General features: G+C 40.8%; 1 long non-coding RNA gene across 1 annotated transcript in view; it reads right to left on the bottom strand.

Moving 5' to 3' along the window:
* Positions 1-5361: 5361 nt before the first annotated feature.
* LOC101940588 (uncharacterized) overlaps positions 5362-18362 on the bottom strand; it is a 73757-nt gene continuing 60756 nt past the window's right edge. The window contains exon 6 of the long non-coding RNA XR_256848.4: positions 5362-6853. This is a non-coding gene — a long non-coding RNA (uncharacterized LOC101940588). The remainder of the gene's footprint in view (positions 6854-18362) is intronic.

Below are 18362 nucleotides of genomic sequence, written 5' to 3'. Positions count from 1 at the left end.
ACATCATTGTACCACAATCTTTGTACTTCTTATTGATTACAAAAGAAAGTCCAGGAAAATGTGTATTAAAACTTAAAGTTCAATATGTTAACACAAATTTAGGTAACAGCTTAGAAACCATTGAAATCTAGTGAGTAAATTATATGGTTTTAAAAGTTATCCAAATGGAAGCAGCAGTAAATGACAGAGAGGAATGGAAGAGACTATTTTATGCCCTGTGTGCCAACATCGGTGCAGGAAGGATGTTTAAAAAACAAATGGAAAAACCATGCCGTTATGAAATAATCACATCTGCTTGAAGCCATTTCAGTCCATCAATAGGCAAATGTCTATGAACAGCTTCATCTAGAACACATTTATCTGATAAACAATTATTTTTAAAAAATTATTTATGAAAATGAAAATAAAATAAAATTATCCAAAGGAGAAAACCAGAAGTAAGCAGCTAATCATTGAGACTTAAATTGAAAAATGCCAGTTTATTCAGAGCTTTGGCAGAAAATCCATTGTTAACTTTCTATTTTCAGACACTGCAACTCACATGGCATTATTTAAGGCTTCTGTAGTATTCCATATTCATATTTCTGGTATATTGTTCCATGTTATCTGCAATATCTGAGATAAGATGAGGACTTAGATTCAGCTTTAACTTATATTTTATGTATTTGTCAATTTAATCCAGACATTTGAAAATTATTTTAAAGTAGGAAGTTAGATGTCATTTATACTCAGAAGATCTGATTCCTGACTAGTTGCATCAGTTTTACATTTACACAATATAAAAGTGGTATAATGGAGTAGAGAATCATGCCTTGAGTTTCCTAAGTAGTGTATTTGATTAACAAGGTGAGCTGATGTGGAATTAAATAGTTTTTCAGCCTGAACAGAATCAATATTATTCATAGGATGTGATAGCAGGTCTAACATTTCTAGCTTTTTAAAAATAGAGAAAGCAATATTGACACAATGTGTAAAGCATTGGTGAGTTCAGGTACATAGTACTACCATCATGTAAGAGCTCTAGGTTTGGGAGCAACAATAAAACTGCAATTCATCTAATCAGGCAAGAGACCAAGTGCAAGGTTAAGGTGACTACTTTGTGGCTTTCTTGGTCTACAGGAAGATGTCTGGAGGAGGACAATGGTAATTCATTTAGCTTTTCTGCATTCCTCATGATTAGGGTGTGATGGGTTCCCCCTCAGGGTGCCACCTGAAACTGGGGTATCACTGAGCCCCCCTGACCTGCCAGCCTGAGCTCCCTTTTACACTGTACTGCTGTGACAAGCTGCTAAGCTCTCTCCAGACTCCAGCCTGCATTTTCACCAGCACACATACAGGTAGGGACACACCCAGCTGCAATTCCACACATTATAAGGGATAGCAAACAGATCAAAGCAGATTACCTATCAAATAAACAAAAAATGCAAACTAAGCTTAATACAATACATAGATCGACTATGAATAGCAGATTCTCACCCTAAGTGATGATACAAACAGGCTACAGATTCTAAATGGGAAAGCTGCACTTGCTTACACCTTGGAATCCCCAGGTGTTCCATTCACAGGGTAAAAATCCCTTTAGCCTGGCTTTAGCACTACCCCCGGTTCAGTCTTTGTTCCTCGGGTGTTTCTAGGAGTCTTCTTGGGTGGGGGAGTCAGTGAAGAACCACAATGATGCCACTCCCCTGCCTTATATAGTTTTTGCATATGGCAGGAACCCTTTGTTTCAAAGCTTGGTTCCCACACCACTCAGTGGAAAAATACTGACATCCCAAGATGGAGTCCAGCACCAAGTGACCTGGTCACATGTCCCTGGAGTGTCACAGCCACCATTACTCGGAGGCTGTCTGTAGCATCCTCAGGAAGGCTCCCCAGGTTGGAGATAAGCTTCTCCTAAGTCCTTGTTGTCTCTAATGGCTCATTAACTTGAATGGACCGTTCCCAGCCAGCCATCTAGACTGAGAACCTTTTGCCTAGTGGGCGTTACCCAGGTGTAACTACAAGTGAGATACAGATACAGTCAATATTTATAACTTCAGATACAAAAATGATACATTCATACAAATAGGATAATCATATTCAGCAAATCATAACTTTTCCAATGACATTTCACATGATTTATCTTGCATAAAACAAATCATAACTATGTCATAATCATATCATAATAATATCTCTATGAAGAATATGGAGTGCAGTATCACATAGGGCATGGAAAAACCTGAATTACTGCCTCAGAGAAGACTATGAAGGCTGTATTCCCCTCTGGGGATAACTGCACAATGACAGTGGGAACCAAAAGGCAGGAGATAATGGGCACAGTGGCAATACCTTCCAACTCCTTTGTACATTTATATTACATTGCACTGATTTATTATGAGCTTCAGTCTAGTCTCACCTACACCATTACACTGGTGAAATGCCATTAGCTGGTATGGAGATACTCCTGATTTACATCATGAGAGGAAAATTGGGCCCATACAATGCCTTTGATCCAAAACATATTTAGATACATAAACATCAAGGAGAGGGGGCAAATCCAGCCACCACTCCATGTTAGTTCCTCCATGGAGAGCCCCCGACAGTGGAACTAGTGGAATTCTACTGCTCAAGACAAAGAGGGCTGGATTCAGAGGGAAGTGATGCAGAGAAAAAATACATCTGCATGGCATAGAGCCAAGCTTTGTTCAATCTCTCTGTGAAGAAGTGTGGAGTGGGTGGGAGGCCTGGGCAGACTACAGGAGCTACTGCTTTAGGGATTCTCCCATCCTCCCCTTGCAGAGGTCTATCTGATAGGTAGGCGCTACTAGACATTAGACTGCAGTAGCCTCCATGGAGAAGATAATTCCTCTCCCTGACCCTATATGTGCCCAGAGCCTGGGCATGCTATTCATGGTAGAACCTGGGTTCAGGATTTGGTTCTTACCATTTGGCATAAATGTCACATTTAATGGAATTCAAGCAGTGGTGCAGTTCATTTACTAGAACTGGTATTAGCATTACATTCCAAACCTAACAAGTTAACATATTCTTTTTAAATACTGCAGATTAAATTTCAGGCCATCTGGAGTCTTAAGTTTCGAAAGTAAGGACTTAGGAAGACCACAAAAGAGAGAAAGGCAATATTCAAAATAGGTGGAATAAAAATTTCAGCACAGGCAGAACAGAATTTCAGCAAACGTCCAGTGCCAATGTAAGGCAAAATAGAAGGAAAAGGACCTTTTGAGATAAAAATACATTTCTGGCCTTGACAGCAAAAAGTACGTTTAAAGAGTGATCAGTAACATGCTATTGAAGCCACAGATAGTGTGATAATGAGAGTCACAGAAATGAATATGTAACAAAGAAGAAGCATAGATAGAATCAGATGGATGGAAGGAAGAGAGAAAAAGAGGGTAAATATAATAATAAAGAGCCAAATTACCCCTCCCATAGTAAAGGCCACAGGAGGGCTTAGAGCAAGGAAATATCAATGAGGATCCCCTCATGGCGGTTCTCCTGCATTATTATTTTTATTTGGGGGAGATGGGGGGGAATAGTTTCACCAATGAAAAAGTCATGGGGACCACCCAGAATCCTTGAAGATCCCAGGAGATTAACAAGAAGCCATGGCTATCCATGTGGAGGCCCTGTGGCTCTGCTGCAATTCTGGGTTCCCAGCCCCATCCCTCTCCTGCCAGTGATATCCCTCCAGTGAAACAAGTTGTGACAGTCTATACCTCTATGTTCACCCCTTTTACAAGACTATGATAAATTTTGTACAAAGTATGCCATGTGGGGTATCATTTGAAAACTCATAATTTGCTGATCATTATTGTCCTGGTAAAATACGTGTGGCAATATTGTATGTAAAGTTATAAGATTTTACTGTAAGATATTATTAGGACATGTTCCAAGTCTGGAGAGCAGTCACAAACCACTTCCCCAGAGACAAAAGGCTAGCTGACGCCTCGTCCAGGTGCCAATAAAATCAAATGGATCATCACTAGGTTAAGTAGCTATTCTATGGCAGGAAAGAGGGTGTGGGCAAAAATCTACATCTTGACAAAGAAACAGCTGGGTGTTCCTCTCTACACAAACTTTCTGTCTCCGGAACCTCAGCTAGAGATGATTCTCAACGAAGAGACAGAGCTATAAGAGAGTTGCCTCAATTTCTCTCTCTAGCTACAGCATCAACTACCCTTGAAGAACCAAGGAAGCAGCATTGGACTGGGGGAGGGATCCTGACTGAAAGACATTCAGCCAATAAGACTGCTGAAATATGTGGTGTGAGAGACCTTTGCTTTGAATTTGCTTAGCTTGTTAAGTTAGGCATTAGTTGCATTTTGCTTTTATTTTCTTGTAACGATTTCTGACTTTTATGCCTTATTACTGGCAATCACTTAAAATCTATCCTTTTGTAGTAAATAAATTTGTTTTACTGTTTTATCTAACCACTTGGACTGAAGTGTTTAGGAAACTCCATTTGGGAGAACAGGATTTGTGCATATCATTTTCTATTAATAAATGAGGAACTTTATCTGAGCTTGTATTGTCCAGGAAAGAGCTGAACAGTACAAGAAATACATTTCTGGGGAAAGTCTGGGACTGGAAATTTGCTGGTGTTTCTCTGTAGCATAATTCAGGAGTGGCTGGCTATAGCATTTATACATAACTGGGAGTAACTTACATGCTGGAGGGGGTGTGTGAGCAGACCAGGAATGGTAGCTCTTACAGCAAAGCAATGTAAAAGGCACCCCAGGTTGGAGAACTGAGAGGACACAGCTATTCATTGTATCCTGGGTAATGTCACACAAATATACATTAAAAACCTAAGATTTATCATTAAGCCTCTAATGTTTCAGACTTAGGCTATGTCTATACTACCACTGATGTCGGCAAAACTTCTCCAGTGGACATAGCTTATGCTGCTCATTGGGGGTGGTTTTTTTTATACCGACAGGAGAGCTCTCTCCCATCAGCATAAAGCGTCTTCACCACACACACTAGTGGCACAGCTGTATTGGTACACCCTCGCTGCTGCCACGCTGTATGTGTAGACATGGCCACAGGTTCCAAAGTATTTTCTCTCTAGTTCACTGGTACTGTATGAGCTGAGTGAAATCTTGTTATGGGTTGAGTAAAAACATAATTCAGACTGATGTGTGAATGTATCCTTCACTTAAGATACTTGTAAGAAACACTTAATGAACTACACCTAACAAGGCCTAGTAGAGTCTCCCCAGAAACTAGAACCATGTGGTGGTATCGGGGATGGGGCACACAAACTTTCACTGGGTATTGTGACCAGGGCCGGCTCCAGCAAAAAAAAAAAAAAAGCCGCGATCGCAATCGTGACTGGCAGCGGCAATTGGGGGGGGAGGGGGGGAAGCCATGATCAGCGGCGGCAGGTCCTTCACTCCTAGAGGGAGTGAGGGACCTGCCACCCCCGAATTGCCGCACGTGCTGCCCCTCTCCCTTGGCTGCCCCAAGCACCTGCTTGTTAAGCTGGTGCCTGGAGCCGGCCCTGATTGTGACCAGGTTTGTGTTAATTTTAATTTAAAATCTTCAGGTGTGTTAAAGGCTCTATGTTAGACTTTCCAGTGACATGGCATAGCTGTGTTGATGGAGCTATTACTGAAGACAACTTTTAAGTGGGGATCTAACTGATAGGACTACTGTTATAAGAATCTCTTAAATTCCAACATGTATTTCACTGGCCAATACCAAACTCTTTTTATCATGTTATGTATTCCATTTGAGTTCGCTGCTTGAAAATACTTATGATTGTCATCCTTGACCAGGTTTAAATTGACATTTTTATCACAGCATTGCTGGAATGGTACTGCAAGTTACTTGCTTGTGAGTAGCTATCAACTGGCAGAAATTTAAACAGAGGTTGGTTGATTAAAATTATATGCCAAGAGTGATACAGGCAGCAAAATAGCGAAAGTCAGCCAAGGTAGCAAAGGGAGTTAAAACTATAACTTTTCAGCAGAAAGGGGACATATATGCAAAACAAGTATAAATACCACATCTTAATTTAATACTTTATCATCAAAAAGCTACTAATTAAAACTTTCCAGGTTCAGCTGGTCAGGTTTTATAGCTGAGTGCACTCTCTGAGCATGCGCAAACCAACACTTATGAGATTAATTTGTAAACTCTTCAAATTCTGAATCCCCAAGGTTTATGCTGTCTGTGCGTTGTTTGCATAATGCAGTTTTATACTGCAAAAGCATTACCTATAAAGGGATTATTTTCATATTCGGCACATTAAAGATCTAGCACAATTCACAGATATCATACTGTGTTTATGCCTGAGATAACAGGTAAAGAGTTTCTCATTCTGATTATCCATGAAGCAAACTAAGAATATGAATGTTTTTGGAGAGAATGTTCCCTTACTGAAATTAATTCCCCAATGGTTTTATTAAAGTCTGCAAATTGCATTATATTCCCATCATATTTGAAATATTGCACTCCCTTAATGCCTGCTCTAACCCATGGCATGCCATCTTCCCTGGAGTGTCTAGACATGGTGTCTTAGATTTATGTGTATGATCTCAGTGTGTTACAACATCACTCCTGACTAATGCATTATTACAATACTTACATATATTCCCAAGTGCCACTATATGGATTAGAAAATCACCAATCTGCATATGCACACCATCTGTGCTACTGACAGCAAAACATGCATGATAACACTTGCCTTATTTGTAGAGAAAATTCAGAAGGTACTGTAAGAACAAATGGGAACACAGTCTTTTTTATGTTTTGTTTTGTAGACTGATAAAAGAAGACAAATACTAATTTTACAGAATGACAGTCCATGCCTATGAGAGTTTAAAACAGCAGTGTTGTCTTGAAAACCCTGTAGAGAGAGAAACAATTGGCAATAATATGCAAAGAGACAGCCTAGCATTTTTGAGATTGCAAATGATATGGCAACTTTCAAATGGCAGTGAAGGCTACTAGTGTCATGAATTTTAAAAATCTCAGCTCATATGCAACTCTAGTTTTGTAGCAAAACTGCCCGTAGTCAGCAATGAATTCTCTCTCAATTATAAGCTGCAAGAGTGCTTGCAAAAGATGAATGAGTCTCTGTCTTACTGAGGTGAAATGCTTTTAAAGGACAGGAATCTGCTTATCTTTGATTGATTGCTCAGTCTGATACTTTCCTTTATAAAGTTTATTGACTACAAGCCCATAAATCAATGAAAAACAAATCACAGGTTCAATTTTGGGGGCACTGACATCCTGCCATCTTTGCAGCTGCAACTCAGAAGTCAAGGAGCAAAAAAAAAAAAAAAAAAAAAAAAGAAGGGATTTATGAGACAAAAAAGACTGTTTTGAGTAAATTATCACTTGAAATAGTTTTAAATGTTTGTAAACAAGGACTTGGGTCACATTGATCACTAAAATGTTTAAGTAAATGTAAAAGTATAATGAATACAAATATACAGGGGAGGGTTGTTTGTTTAAGTCATTAAATGCACAGGAGATGTAATTAACAGCCAAACACACTTCTATTTTGCTATCAAGACCACTCTTCTTTCTACTCCTACTAGTGCACTAAAGATGTTAATTCCCATTCTCCAGCCCCAGTAAAATGCAGCATTTTTCATTCAAATTACTCAAGCAAGAATCTAATTACTTCGGGGTGAGTTGAGGGTTAGTGGCAGTGGGTTCAAAACCTCTACCCTAAAACTCCCCCATGGAGAAAAATACTTGCACCCTAACAATGCAAAAGTCATAGGTCTTGTTCATATGTAGGATGAGGCAGAATGTGACAGCAGAATAACACAGATTAATTTGTGCTGTTGACCCTGACATAAAATCCTGTTGTGTCTTCTTTTAAAGTCAACGTTCAGGTCACTGGAAAATCTGATAGTTTTGGGATTTGTTTTGTTTTTTTTTTAAATAAAATTTCCCATTCTGAAGTGTTAAATGTGTGAAACAAATGGCAGAGTACTATCATTATACAGCACAGCCTCTCAGTAAGGGGTCCAATTTCAAGGGTACCCTGACTGAATTACATTATTATTAGCATTTTTATAATTCATGTCTTGCTGTAGTACACAAAATGCCTACATTATCCAAAGCAGCTTTTTAAAAGCTGGTTCGTGTTCTAAGTAACCAGGAGTGACCGTAGTTTTCTTTTATCTCTTTACAGCTTTTGTTAAGGGCTCAATCTGTGAGATTCTCAGCACCCTGGCCATGATCCAGAAAAACATTTCAGCATGCACGTACTTTTCTGCACATGAGTAGTCCCCTTTATTTGAATGGGACGTGCTTAAAATTATGCACGTGCTCATGTACCTTCCTGAATCATAGCTTGGGGCCAGCGTGCTCAGCACCTCGCAAGATTGAGCCCTATAGAATTTGTAGCCATTTTCACTATTATATTTCTTGTCAATTTAGAACTATGTTGGGCTGTGCCTGAAGGGAGTGCAGTGAAGGATAATGTTAACACATTCCCTTAAGAAAAGATTGGGTGACAGAAGGATAAAGACTGAACCCTTGACAGAGTGACAATCCGTGGCAAAGTGTGTGCATGTTTTTAAACAGATATTTGCATGATGTTAAATATGGAAAAGAAAACAGAAAATTAAGGAATTCCATTCAGTTCTACATGGGATTCCACTATCCTCGCGCCTCCTGAAAACATTCCATTCCCTCCATCCCACCCCCAAGATTCAACAAGTTCTTTGGGATTGAAGTTCATGGAACAATGTACCAAAATTCTTGTTCACTCTGCAGGTTCCCAGGGAATCTCAGGAAGCCTTCACCGGAGCGACTATCACTTTCTAGTGGTCTAATGGCCTTTAATTGACTTTAAACAGAGCATGGTGCTTACGAGCATTTCATCTTCCCCAGACAGGCAATAACACACAACACAAGATGCATTAATTGGATATGTGGTACATATCCTTGTATACGTTGTGGGACATGATGGCCTTGAGTCTGCACTGCCTTGTACATTGTGTGGTCATTTACACCTTGCAAAGTGAATGTAGAATGCTCCCACTCTGATTTTTCACCTACTTTGCAGAGATATACATGATTAAACAAAGGGCAAGGCAGAGGGGAAGGCTCTACTATTAGTGCAGGGGTTCTCAAACTGGGGGTCGGGACCCCTCAGGGGGTAGCGAGGTTATTACATGAGGGGTCGCGAGCTGTCAACCGCCACCCGAAATCCCGCTTTGCCTCCAGCATTTATAATGATGTTAAATATATTTAAAAGTGTTTTTAATTTATAAGGGAGGGTCACACTGAAAGGCTTGCTATGTGAAAGGGGTCACCTGTAAAAAAGTTTGAGAACCACTGTATTAGAGTATGTTTTCTAAAAAAACCCTACAAAATAAACCAAAGAGCTTTTTTTCTTTTTTACTTTGAATGAAAGAACCCAGCAGAATTTTCCTGTGAATCACAATGCCAGGAATAACAGTTCTTAAAGAAAGAAACAAACTTGAACTTTTAAGAGAAGGAATCATTTGCAGTAAAATTGGTGGCATCAAACTGTGAAGAAAGGCAATGAGTAGGTAACAGGAAGCTGCTAGCTCTTCTTTTGTGGAGCAAAGCATGTGTAGAGAAAAAGGCTTTGTCACACAACAGGGCTGGGTGGGGGCAGCTACTCTGCTGCATGTTAGACCAAGGTGTAGTAATTTCCAGTTATTTTAAATGTGATTTCAGCCATGAGGTCTCAGATGTTCACCATTAGAAGTTTGTCCACAGCTCTTGAAACAGCAAAAAAGACTAACTGGTCAATGAGAACATAGCATTGGACAATCAATATCTAAAGATTTAATCTCATTAACGTTTTCCTAAGAATTCACCTGTCAGTCTGTAGTTGGCAGCTAGTGGAAAGTTGAGTACAATGAATTAGACATCTTTTAAACATTATTTTTCGAACTATCTTCCTGATCTTTTATACTTGTTTGTTCTGCAGTTTCTTAGAAGTTATAACTGCTGGAGTACGCTGAAAACCCAAGGGAAAAAATTTAACCTGGTCTCCTATGCAGCTTCATGCTGCTGAGGTCAGTGATTAATAAAGACAAGATTCTACTTCAGGGAAGCTAAATGGAGTTCATTACAGGCATGAGAGTTAGAGAAGGCTAAAAGGTGAGAATATGGGAAACAGGATGAAATAAGAGTCTAACAAGTGTAGATTTCACTTCCTTAGTGTAACAAGAAGGACAGCTTTTAACTACCAACTACTCTTAAAATTATGGATAATAGTGTTTTAAAGGAAATATGTTATGGGAATATGATCATTGATTGCTCTATTTTCTTACAAGTGGATCCTTGCATATACATACATATTAAATCATGTGTGTACTTGGGGAAATTAATATTCCAGTGTATTTTAATTTGTCATTTAAAATAAGTTTATGTTGTGCTAATGTTGGTAATCATTATTGTAGCAATTTAAATATCGTGTGCTTTGCATTTTCCTTGAAAAAGAAGAGTAAATCTTATTTAATTTGGGAGAATGACTCACATTGCGCAATAGATGCTACCCCTGTATGTAGACTGAAAATCTCAAGAATTTTAAGATATTTGTCACTATTGCTGAATCTTTGAATGGCTATAGCAGTACTTTGTGGAAGGATTTCCCATCAGGAAATGTCTCACAAGAACCAGACTGGTTTTATCAGGCTCTGCCTGGTTATAGTTCTACCTGCACTGCCTACCAGAGTGGATCAGGCTGCATGTCTCTGAATAGGCCCTGACACTTGAGAGGAGATCTTTGGGACCTAAGGTTCTGGATGTGGCAGCCTTGGTCTCATTGGCTTCCGAAGGCATTTTCTGGACATAACAATGCTGAGCACCAAGATTGTATCCACTAAATGTTGCAGACGTGCACTAGAGGAGTCTCTCATAATGTGGTCTATTTACTCACAAAACTGACAATACACTGATGCCCTCCCATATCTACTATTTTGTTCTCCTGTAGATCATCCCCAATGCTCTGATTTTCTCTTGGGTCTGGTTAGTGGTACTGGGGAATTCCTTGCTTGGTGAGATGTCTTGAAATTCCATTGTAAACACACTGCTTTCTGTTGCAGTTGACAAGGTTCTGCACTGCCAATACCCGAGCCCAGAAGGCAATCTGACCTTTGTAATCTGCTACTAGCCAGCTGAAACCTGCTGGTAGTGCCTGACACCAGGTATTGTAGATCTAGAGTAGATAGATGAATAATTAAAAACTATGTATAAATGGATCAGACACCAAGAGAAGTTGGTCAGCATGGAAGCAGCTCACAAGTAGGGCTCATTGGTGAGAGGAAACAAGATGGGAAGGTGGGACTGGAAGACAGCATGCACACTTTCAAAATAACTTGTGAGATTATAACAGTGGGACAGGGAAAACAGAACCTAACATGTTATGCAAAGCAGCAAATCCAGTCCTGAATGGATTTGGGCATGATGCAATGGGCATTACACTTAATAAGAAACCATCAGATCCTTCAGAGAATGCATATCTGTGCAAATACCTTTGGTAGTGGGGAACAGGGGGAAACAGATCAAGTATCAAAAGTATAACTGATGGTGTCCAGGCAGACTAAAGGGGGAGTATGAAATGAGACACTTGATACTGGAGACTAGGTCTCTGGCATGGTGTTCTGCAAAAGGCTCAAGGGAGAACAGGAATTGCCGGGAAGAAGATGGACACCTGAGAAAAGTAATTTTTTTTTCTTACTCCCCTAAGTAACAACATGAATGGTGTCTATGTAGAATAGATTTTCCAGAAAGTCAGACCAGATATGATATGCAGACCATTTCTTTTAACATTTTTTTTTCATGAAACCATAGATTCCAAGGCCAGAAGGGACCATTGTGATCATCTAGTCTGAATTCCTGTCTAACACAGGCCATAAGTTCCCCAAGATAATTCCTAGAGTATGTATTTTATAAAAGCATCCAATCTTGATTTGAAAACTATCAGTGATGAAGAATCCACCATGAACCTTGGTAAATTCTTCCAATGGTTAGTTACCCTCCTGTCAAAAATGTACACCTTTTTTCCAGCCTGAATTTATCTAGTTTCAACTTCCAGCCACGGGATCATTTTATACCTTTCTCTGATAGATTGAAGAGCCCATTATCAAATATTTGTTCCCCATGTAGGTATCATAGAATCATAGAATATCAGGGTTGGAAGGGACCTCAGGAGGTCATCTAGTCCAACCCCCTGCTCAAAGAAGGACCAATTCCCAACTAAATCATCCCAGTCAGGGCTTTGTCAAGCCTGACCTTAAAAACCTCTAAGGAAGGAGATTCCACCACCTCCCTAGATAAGCCATTCCAGTGCTTACGTATATATGTAATCAAGTCACCCCTTAAGCCGTCTCTTTGCTGAGCTAAACAGACTGAGCCCTTTCAGTTTATCACTATAAGGCATGTTTTCTAATCCTTTAGATCATTCTCGGGGCTCTTCTCTGAACCCTCTCCAATTTAACAATATCCTTCTTGAATAGTGGGCACCAGAACTGGACACAGTATTCCAGCAGCGGCCATACAAGCACCAAATACAGAGGTAAAATAACATCCCTACTTCTACTTGAGATTCCATTTATGCATCCCAGGATCTGATTAGCTCTTTTGATCACATCATAACATAGGGTGCTCATGTTCAGCAGACTATCCATCACAACCCCCAAATCTTTTTCAGAGTCACTGCTTCCCAGGATACAGTCCCCCATTCTATATGTATGGCTTAAATTTTTTGTTCCTAGATGTATACATTTACATTTAACTATATTGAAATGCATATTGGTTGCTTGCGCCCAGTTTACCAAGTGAACCAGATTGCTCAGAATCAGTGACCTGTTTTCTTCATTATTGATCACTCTCCTTATTTTTGTGTCACCTGCAAACTTTATCAGTGGTGATGTTATGTTTTCTTCCAGGTCACTGATAAAAATGTTAAATAGTGTAGGGCCAAGAACAAATTCCTATAGGATACAACTGGAAACACACTCACTTAATGATAATTCCCCATTTACACTTAGCTATTGAGACCTATGTGTTAGCCAGTTTTTAATTCATTTAATATATGCCATGTTAATTTTATATCATTCTAGTTTTTTTCAAATTAAAACGTTGCATGGTACCAGGTCAAATGCATTACAGACTTCTAGGTATATTATGTCAACACTATTACTTTTATCAACCAAACTTTGTAATCTCATCATAAAAAAGGATATCAAGTTAGTTTGACAAGTTCTATTTTCCATAAACATACGTTGATTTGCATTAATTACATTACTCTCCTTTAATTTTTTTTTTATCAAGACCTGCTCCATTATCTTGCCTACAATCCATGTCAGGCTCACAGGCCTATAATTACTGAGATCATCTTTTTAACCCTTTTTAAAATTTTGCCCATTAAGTTGCTTCCAATCTTCTGGAATTTCCCAAGTGCTCCAAGATGTATTGAAAATCAACATTAATCATCCAGCAAGCTCCTCAGCCAGCTCTTTTAAAACTCTCGGATGAAAGTTATCTTGGCCTGCTTATTTAAAAATGTCTGACTTTAATGGCTTCTGTTTAACATCCCAGAGATACTAGTGGAATGGGAAGTGTTATCCTTACCTTACAAGGAGACTATAGAATCTGTTTCCCCCCGCCCCAAATACAGAACAGAAATATTTATTGAACACTTCTGCCTTTTCTCCATTATTATTGATAATTCTACCATTTCCATCTAGTAATGGACCAATAGCATAGTTAGGATTCTTTTTGTTCCTAAAATATTTTAAAAACTCCTCCCTATTGTCCTTAACTCTGCTGACCACAGATTTCTCTTTGTGTCCTTTTGCTTCCCTTATCAATTTTCTGCAATTCCTAATTTCTGTCATTTGAGTCTTAATTTTTTGAGGTAAAAATCTTTATGATATTTACATTAAGAGAAAATGAGAGGCCAGTGGGGAGAAAACCTGTTTGCATAGCAAAGCTAAGAATAAAGCCAGAGGAGTCAAATGCTAAACAAAATTAATGCGACTATTAATCTGGAATAAAACAAGAAAAATCAAATGGTAAACAAAGTTAATGTGGCTATTAATCTAGATTTAATAGCTGCCAGGGGAAGTGAACTGCATGGGAAGAGCCCTGCACCTGAGAAAACACTGTCACGGGTCATGGAATGGAGACTTTGGAACCTAGTGACAGCTGCCAACTGACCCTAACTGTAGTGATGGGCATCCTTAGTACTAAAATCAACCTCAAAATAGGTGCTCTTGGTGGTAGACTCAGAGAGGACAAGGACTTAATGGGCCTGTAGTGGTCTCTCATTTTCAAGTGAGGAGGAAGACAACTCCACCTCACTACTGCAGGCAACAATAGATGGACCCACTGGCTGGGACAGAGCAACAAGCAGTCTATAGCCCACAGCCTCCTGTGTGGAGCAGACAGCAATTAACAGGTACAGGCCTTCTAACTAGGGGAAGTGTCAACCCAGGTGTGGCGTTAGCAGCTGGGGGGTCAGTGGCAGAAGGTCTTGGGGGACCTGGCCCCTCCGGGTCCCAGCCTAAGGCCCTGTTAGTGGCGGGTGGTCCTGCCACTGTATCGGCAGGAAAATGCAAACACGCTGCCTCGCTTCCTGGCAGCACAACCGGACCAAAGTCTGGTTCCCCTGGGCTACTTCCTACCCTACTCAGCCTGTGTGGCTCCTGTGATAAATGAAGGGGGAGTGGGAGTAGCTCCCTTTTATAGACACCCAGCCAGCCAGTAGCTATAAAATCCCTCTTAGTAGCTGTTCTCTAATTGGTCTACCTGTAAAGGGTTAAAAAATCTCACTACTGCATAGGTAAAAGGAAGTGAGTGGGCACCTGGCCAAAAGAGCCAATGGGAAGGCTAGAACTTTTTAAAATTGGAACAAGACTCCCCTTTTGTCTGTTCTGTTGTTGTTCTCGGGGAGAGGCAGACAGGGAGTAGTTATGCTGTGAAAAGCTTGGGCCAAGTATGAAAAATCATAAGTATCATACCTAGAAACTACTCATTTGAAACCCCAGATATGTAAGTAGATCAGGAAATGTCTAGGAAGACGCAATTAGGTTTATCACTTTTTATTTCTTTATGGCTTGTGGACTCCTCTGTGTTAACCCCAGGTGCTTTCGTTTTGCTTTAAGCTGAACCTCAAGAGAGCTATTCTTATAGTTTTTTTTTTAAATCTAGCAAAATCTTAAGTCCCAGATGTATTTTCTTCTTTTTTCAATAAAATTTACCTTTTTTAAGAACAGAATTGGAATTTTCTATCTTAAGAGGTTTGTGCACAAGTTGTTTAATTAGCTGGTGGCAACAGCTGATTTCCTTTGTTTTTCTTCTCAGCTCTTTCTTGGGGGGGAGGGGGCGGGTGGAAGGTGAAAGGGCTTGAGGGTACCCCACAGGAAGGAATTTCCAAGTGCACCTTCCTGAGTTCTCAAAGGGGTTTTGCACTTGGCTGGTGGCAGCATCTACCAAGCCAAGGTCAGAGAAAAGCTGTAACCTTGGAAGTTTAGTACAAGCCTGGAGTGGCAAGTATTAATTTTTAGAGTCCTTGCGGGCCCCCACCTTCTGCACTCGAAGTGCCAGAGTGGGGAATCAGTGTTGACAGCTCCATTGGCACTGGGCTCCATCTCGCTGCTTCGCAGTCAGGCAGCATACTCTCTGGCAACTCCTCGGAGTCCTCTGCCTCTTAGGTCAGTAGGTTACTCAGTTGCTGATCCAGGATCCTGCAGAGGACGTGGCTCTCTAGAACAGTGGTTTTCAAACTGTGGGTGGCCACAAAGTATTGGGTCGCAGAATGTATGGCATTGGGTCACGGCGACTGTAGTCAGCACCGCCGACCGGGCCGTTAAAAGTCCTGTCAGCGGTGCTGCCCGGCTAAGGCAAGCTAGTCCCTACCTGTTCTGACACCGCGCTGCACCCCGGAAGTGGCCAGCAGCAGCTCCTGATCCTAGGCGGGGGGGCCTCGGGGCTCCATGCACTCCCCCGAGCACTGGCTCTGCACTCAGCCAATGGGAGCTGCGGGGTGGGAGTGGTGCCTGCGGGCAAAAGCCGCATGGAGCTGCTTGTGCGCTTCTGCCTAGGAGCTGGATCTGCTGCTGTCCGCTTCTGGGGTGCAGCGCGGTGCCAGGAGAGGCAGGAAGCCTGAATTAGCACCCCTGCTGTGCTGCTGACCGGGAGCTGCCCGAGGTAAGCCCATGCCCCAACCCTGCACCAGCCCTGAGCCCCCCCAAACCCAGAGTCCCTTCCTGCACCCCACACCCCTCATCCCTGGCCCCACCCCAGAGCCTGCACCAACAGCCCAGAGCCCTGACCCCTCCTGTGCTCCAACTCCTGCCCCAGCCCACAGCCCCCTCCTGCACCCCAAAACCCTTATACCTGGCCCCACCCCACAGCCCTCACCCCTGCACCCCAACCCTCTGCCCCAGCCCTGAGCCCCTCCCACACCCCAAACCCCTCTGCCCCAGCTCCATTGGGTCGCGGGCATCAACAATTTTCTTCAACTGGGTTGCCAGAAAAGAAGTTTGAAAACTACTGACCTAGAAGAGATGTCCACCTCCTTGTCTGTTCCAGTCCCAACTGAGCTACAGGGCCCTCCTTTGATACTTCCTGTCCCACCTTGGTACTTCCAGTGAGGAAGGCTCTGCCCACCATGGGGAAGGTAGCATTCCTTCACTATCGAGTCCGGAGGGAGGCCACTCTGACTCAATACAGGGCCACAGAGATAACTTTGGGTAAACCAGTTTACAATAAAATTACTTCCCTAACACAACCTCAAACCTTTGCCCACTCCTAGAATTAAGTTTGAATCAAACCTTCCTGAGAACACTTGACTCTGGCAACCACTCTACAGCAAGAGATAGGAGGAATGTCTCCAAACAATGCTATTTGTGATTCAAAGTACCTAAACATTCAGGTGAATATTTGGCTTGTAGTAGCATAATAATGACCATGCCAATGAATGAGTAGATCTCTATTTTGGCATTATCTGTATTTTTGCTACTTTAAGAGTGACTTCTTGACAATTTCATACTTCACATTTGTCCTGTTACCTGTTCCCAGATCTTGAAGAAAAATCAAGAACCTAAATTATTGTTTTGCTTAGATAGCAATTATAATAATAGATTAAATGCCAGTGTGTGTGTGTGTGTATATATATATAGAGAGAGAGAGAGACACCTATCTCATAGAGCTGGAAGGGACTCTGAAAGGTCATCAAGTCCAGCCCCCTGCCTTCACTAGCAGGACCAAGCACTGATTTTGCCCCAGATCCCCCTTAAGGATTGAACTCACAACCCTGGATTTAGCAGGCTAATGCTCAAACCACTGAGCTATCCCTCTCCCTTGAATTAATAGCATGATATTACTGAGGCTCAAATAGCAGTCTTAGTACATAAGCAAAGACGTCTGAATAAAAACAGAGAAAGGGCAAAATATTTTAAATATATCATTACTACAGATAAATGTTTGAATAAAGTGGAATTCAATGTTAAAAAGCCAGTGAAAATTATTAAACATCTGCGTTTTGTTATGTACAGCAACTGCTCTCATAATGCATTAGCTTCAAAGCCTATGTTCAAGTCAAAATCTACAGCTTTTAGTCCAGGGCACAGCTTTCAATCATCTTTCTTTTTTTTTTTTAAGAACATCTAAATGATAACATGTTTCAAGCAGCTCCTTCTGTGGAGTTGAACAAAACTAAAGATCAAAGTTAGTGCAATCTTGTTCAAAGGTGAAGAGGTGAAATCTTATGCATTCTGGAGGATCAGAGAAAATGGAAATGTACAGTGCTTCTTATGTGACACCTGAAGCCCACTTTCATTTAGGCACCTCATTTTCATTTAAATTCAGCCCGTTTCTCATCTTACAGTAACCATAAGAAATAGCACAGGACCTTTTTGCAAACAAAACAAAACCAAAAAAAAAAAAAAAAAATTCAAAACACACCAGTAAAGGTGAAAATCATCAGGGTTTTTTTTAGAATGACTGAGTTCTCCACATTAAGTTCTATATTCCTCCGTAAGCAGTAACATATATGTAATCGAGGAAGATGCAATCATTATTCGGTTTTTCAAGTTTCATAATGCTTTTGGTAAAGTAGGGTTTTTTGTTAAACCACCACATTTCAAAGGTTGGGGTGAGTGGGGGCATCTGAAAACGGCATTTCTTTCCTCCATAAAATCTTCGTGTGAGTGATGTGCCCTGGCATAATGTATCACAATGAAATGCAGCTGCCTAAAAGGAACTTCAAATGATGTCCTTTTTCCAGAAAAAAAAAAATGATAAGAAAATAGGCACCTTTTCAGCAAAAAAAGCTTTTAAAGCTTTAAAAGCACTGCAACCTGCAAAAAGGGTTTCAGGTAGAGGCTTCTTTACTCAATTTTGTATAA

The sequence above is a fragment of the Chrysemys picta genome, chromosome 8, assembly GCF_011386835.1.
Source record: "Chrysemys picta bellii isolate R12L10 chromosome 8, ASM1138683v2, whole genome shotgun sequence".
Classification (NCBI taxonomy): domain Eukaryota; kingdom Metazoa; phylum Chordata; order Testudines; family Emydidae; genus Chrysemys; species Chrysemys picta.
Note: the sequence above shows the minus strand (reverse complement) of the source record. Positions and strands in the feature narration are given on the sequence as shown.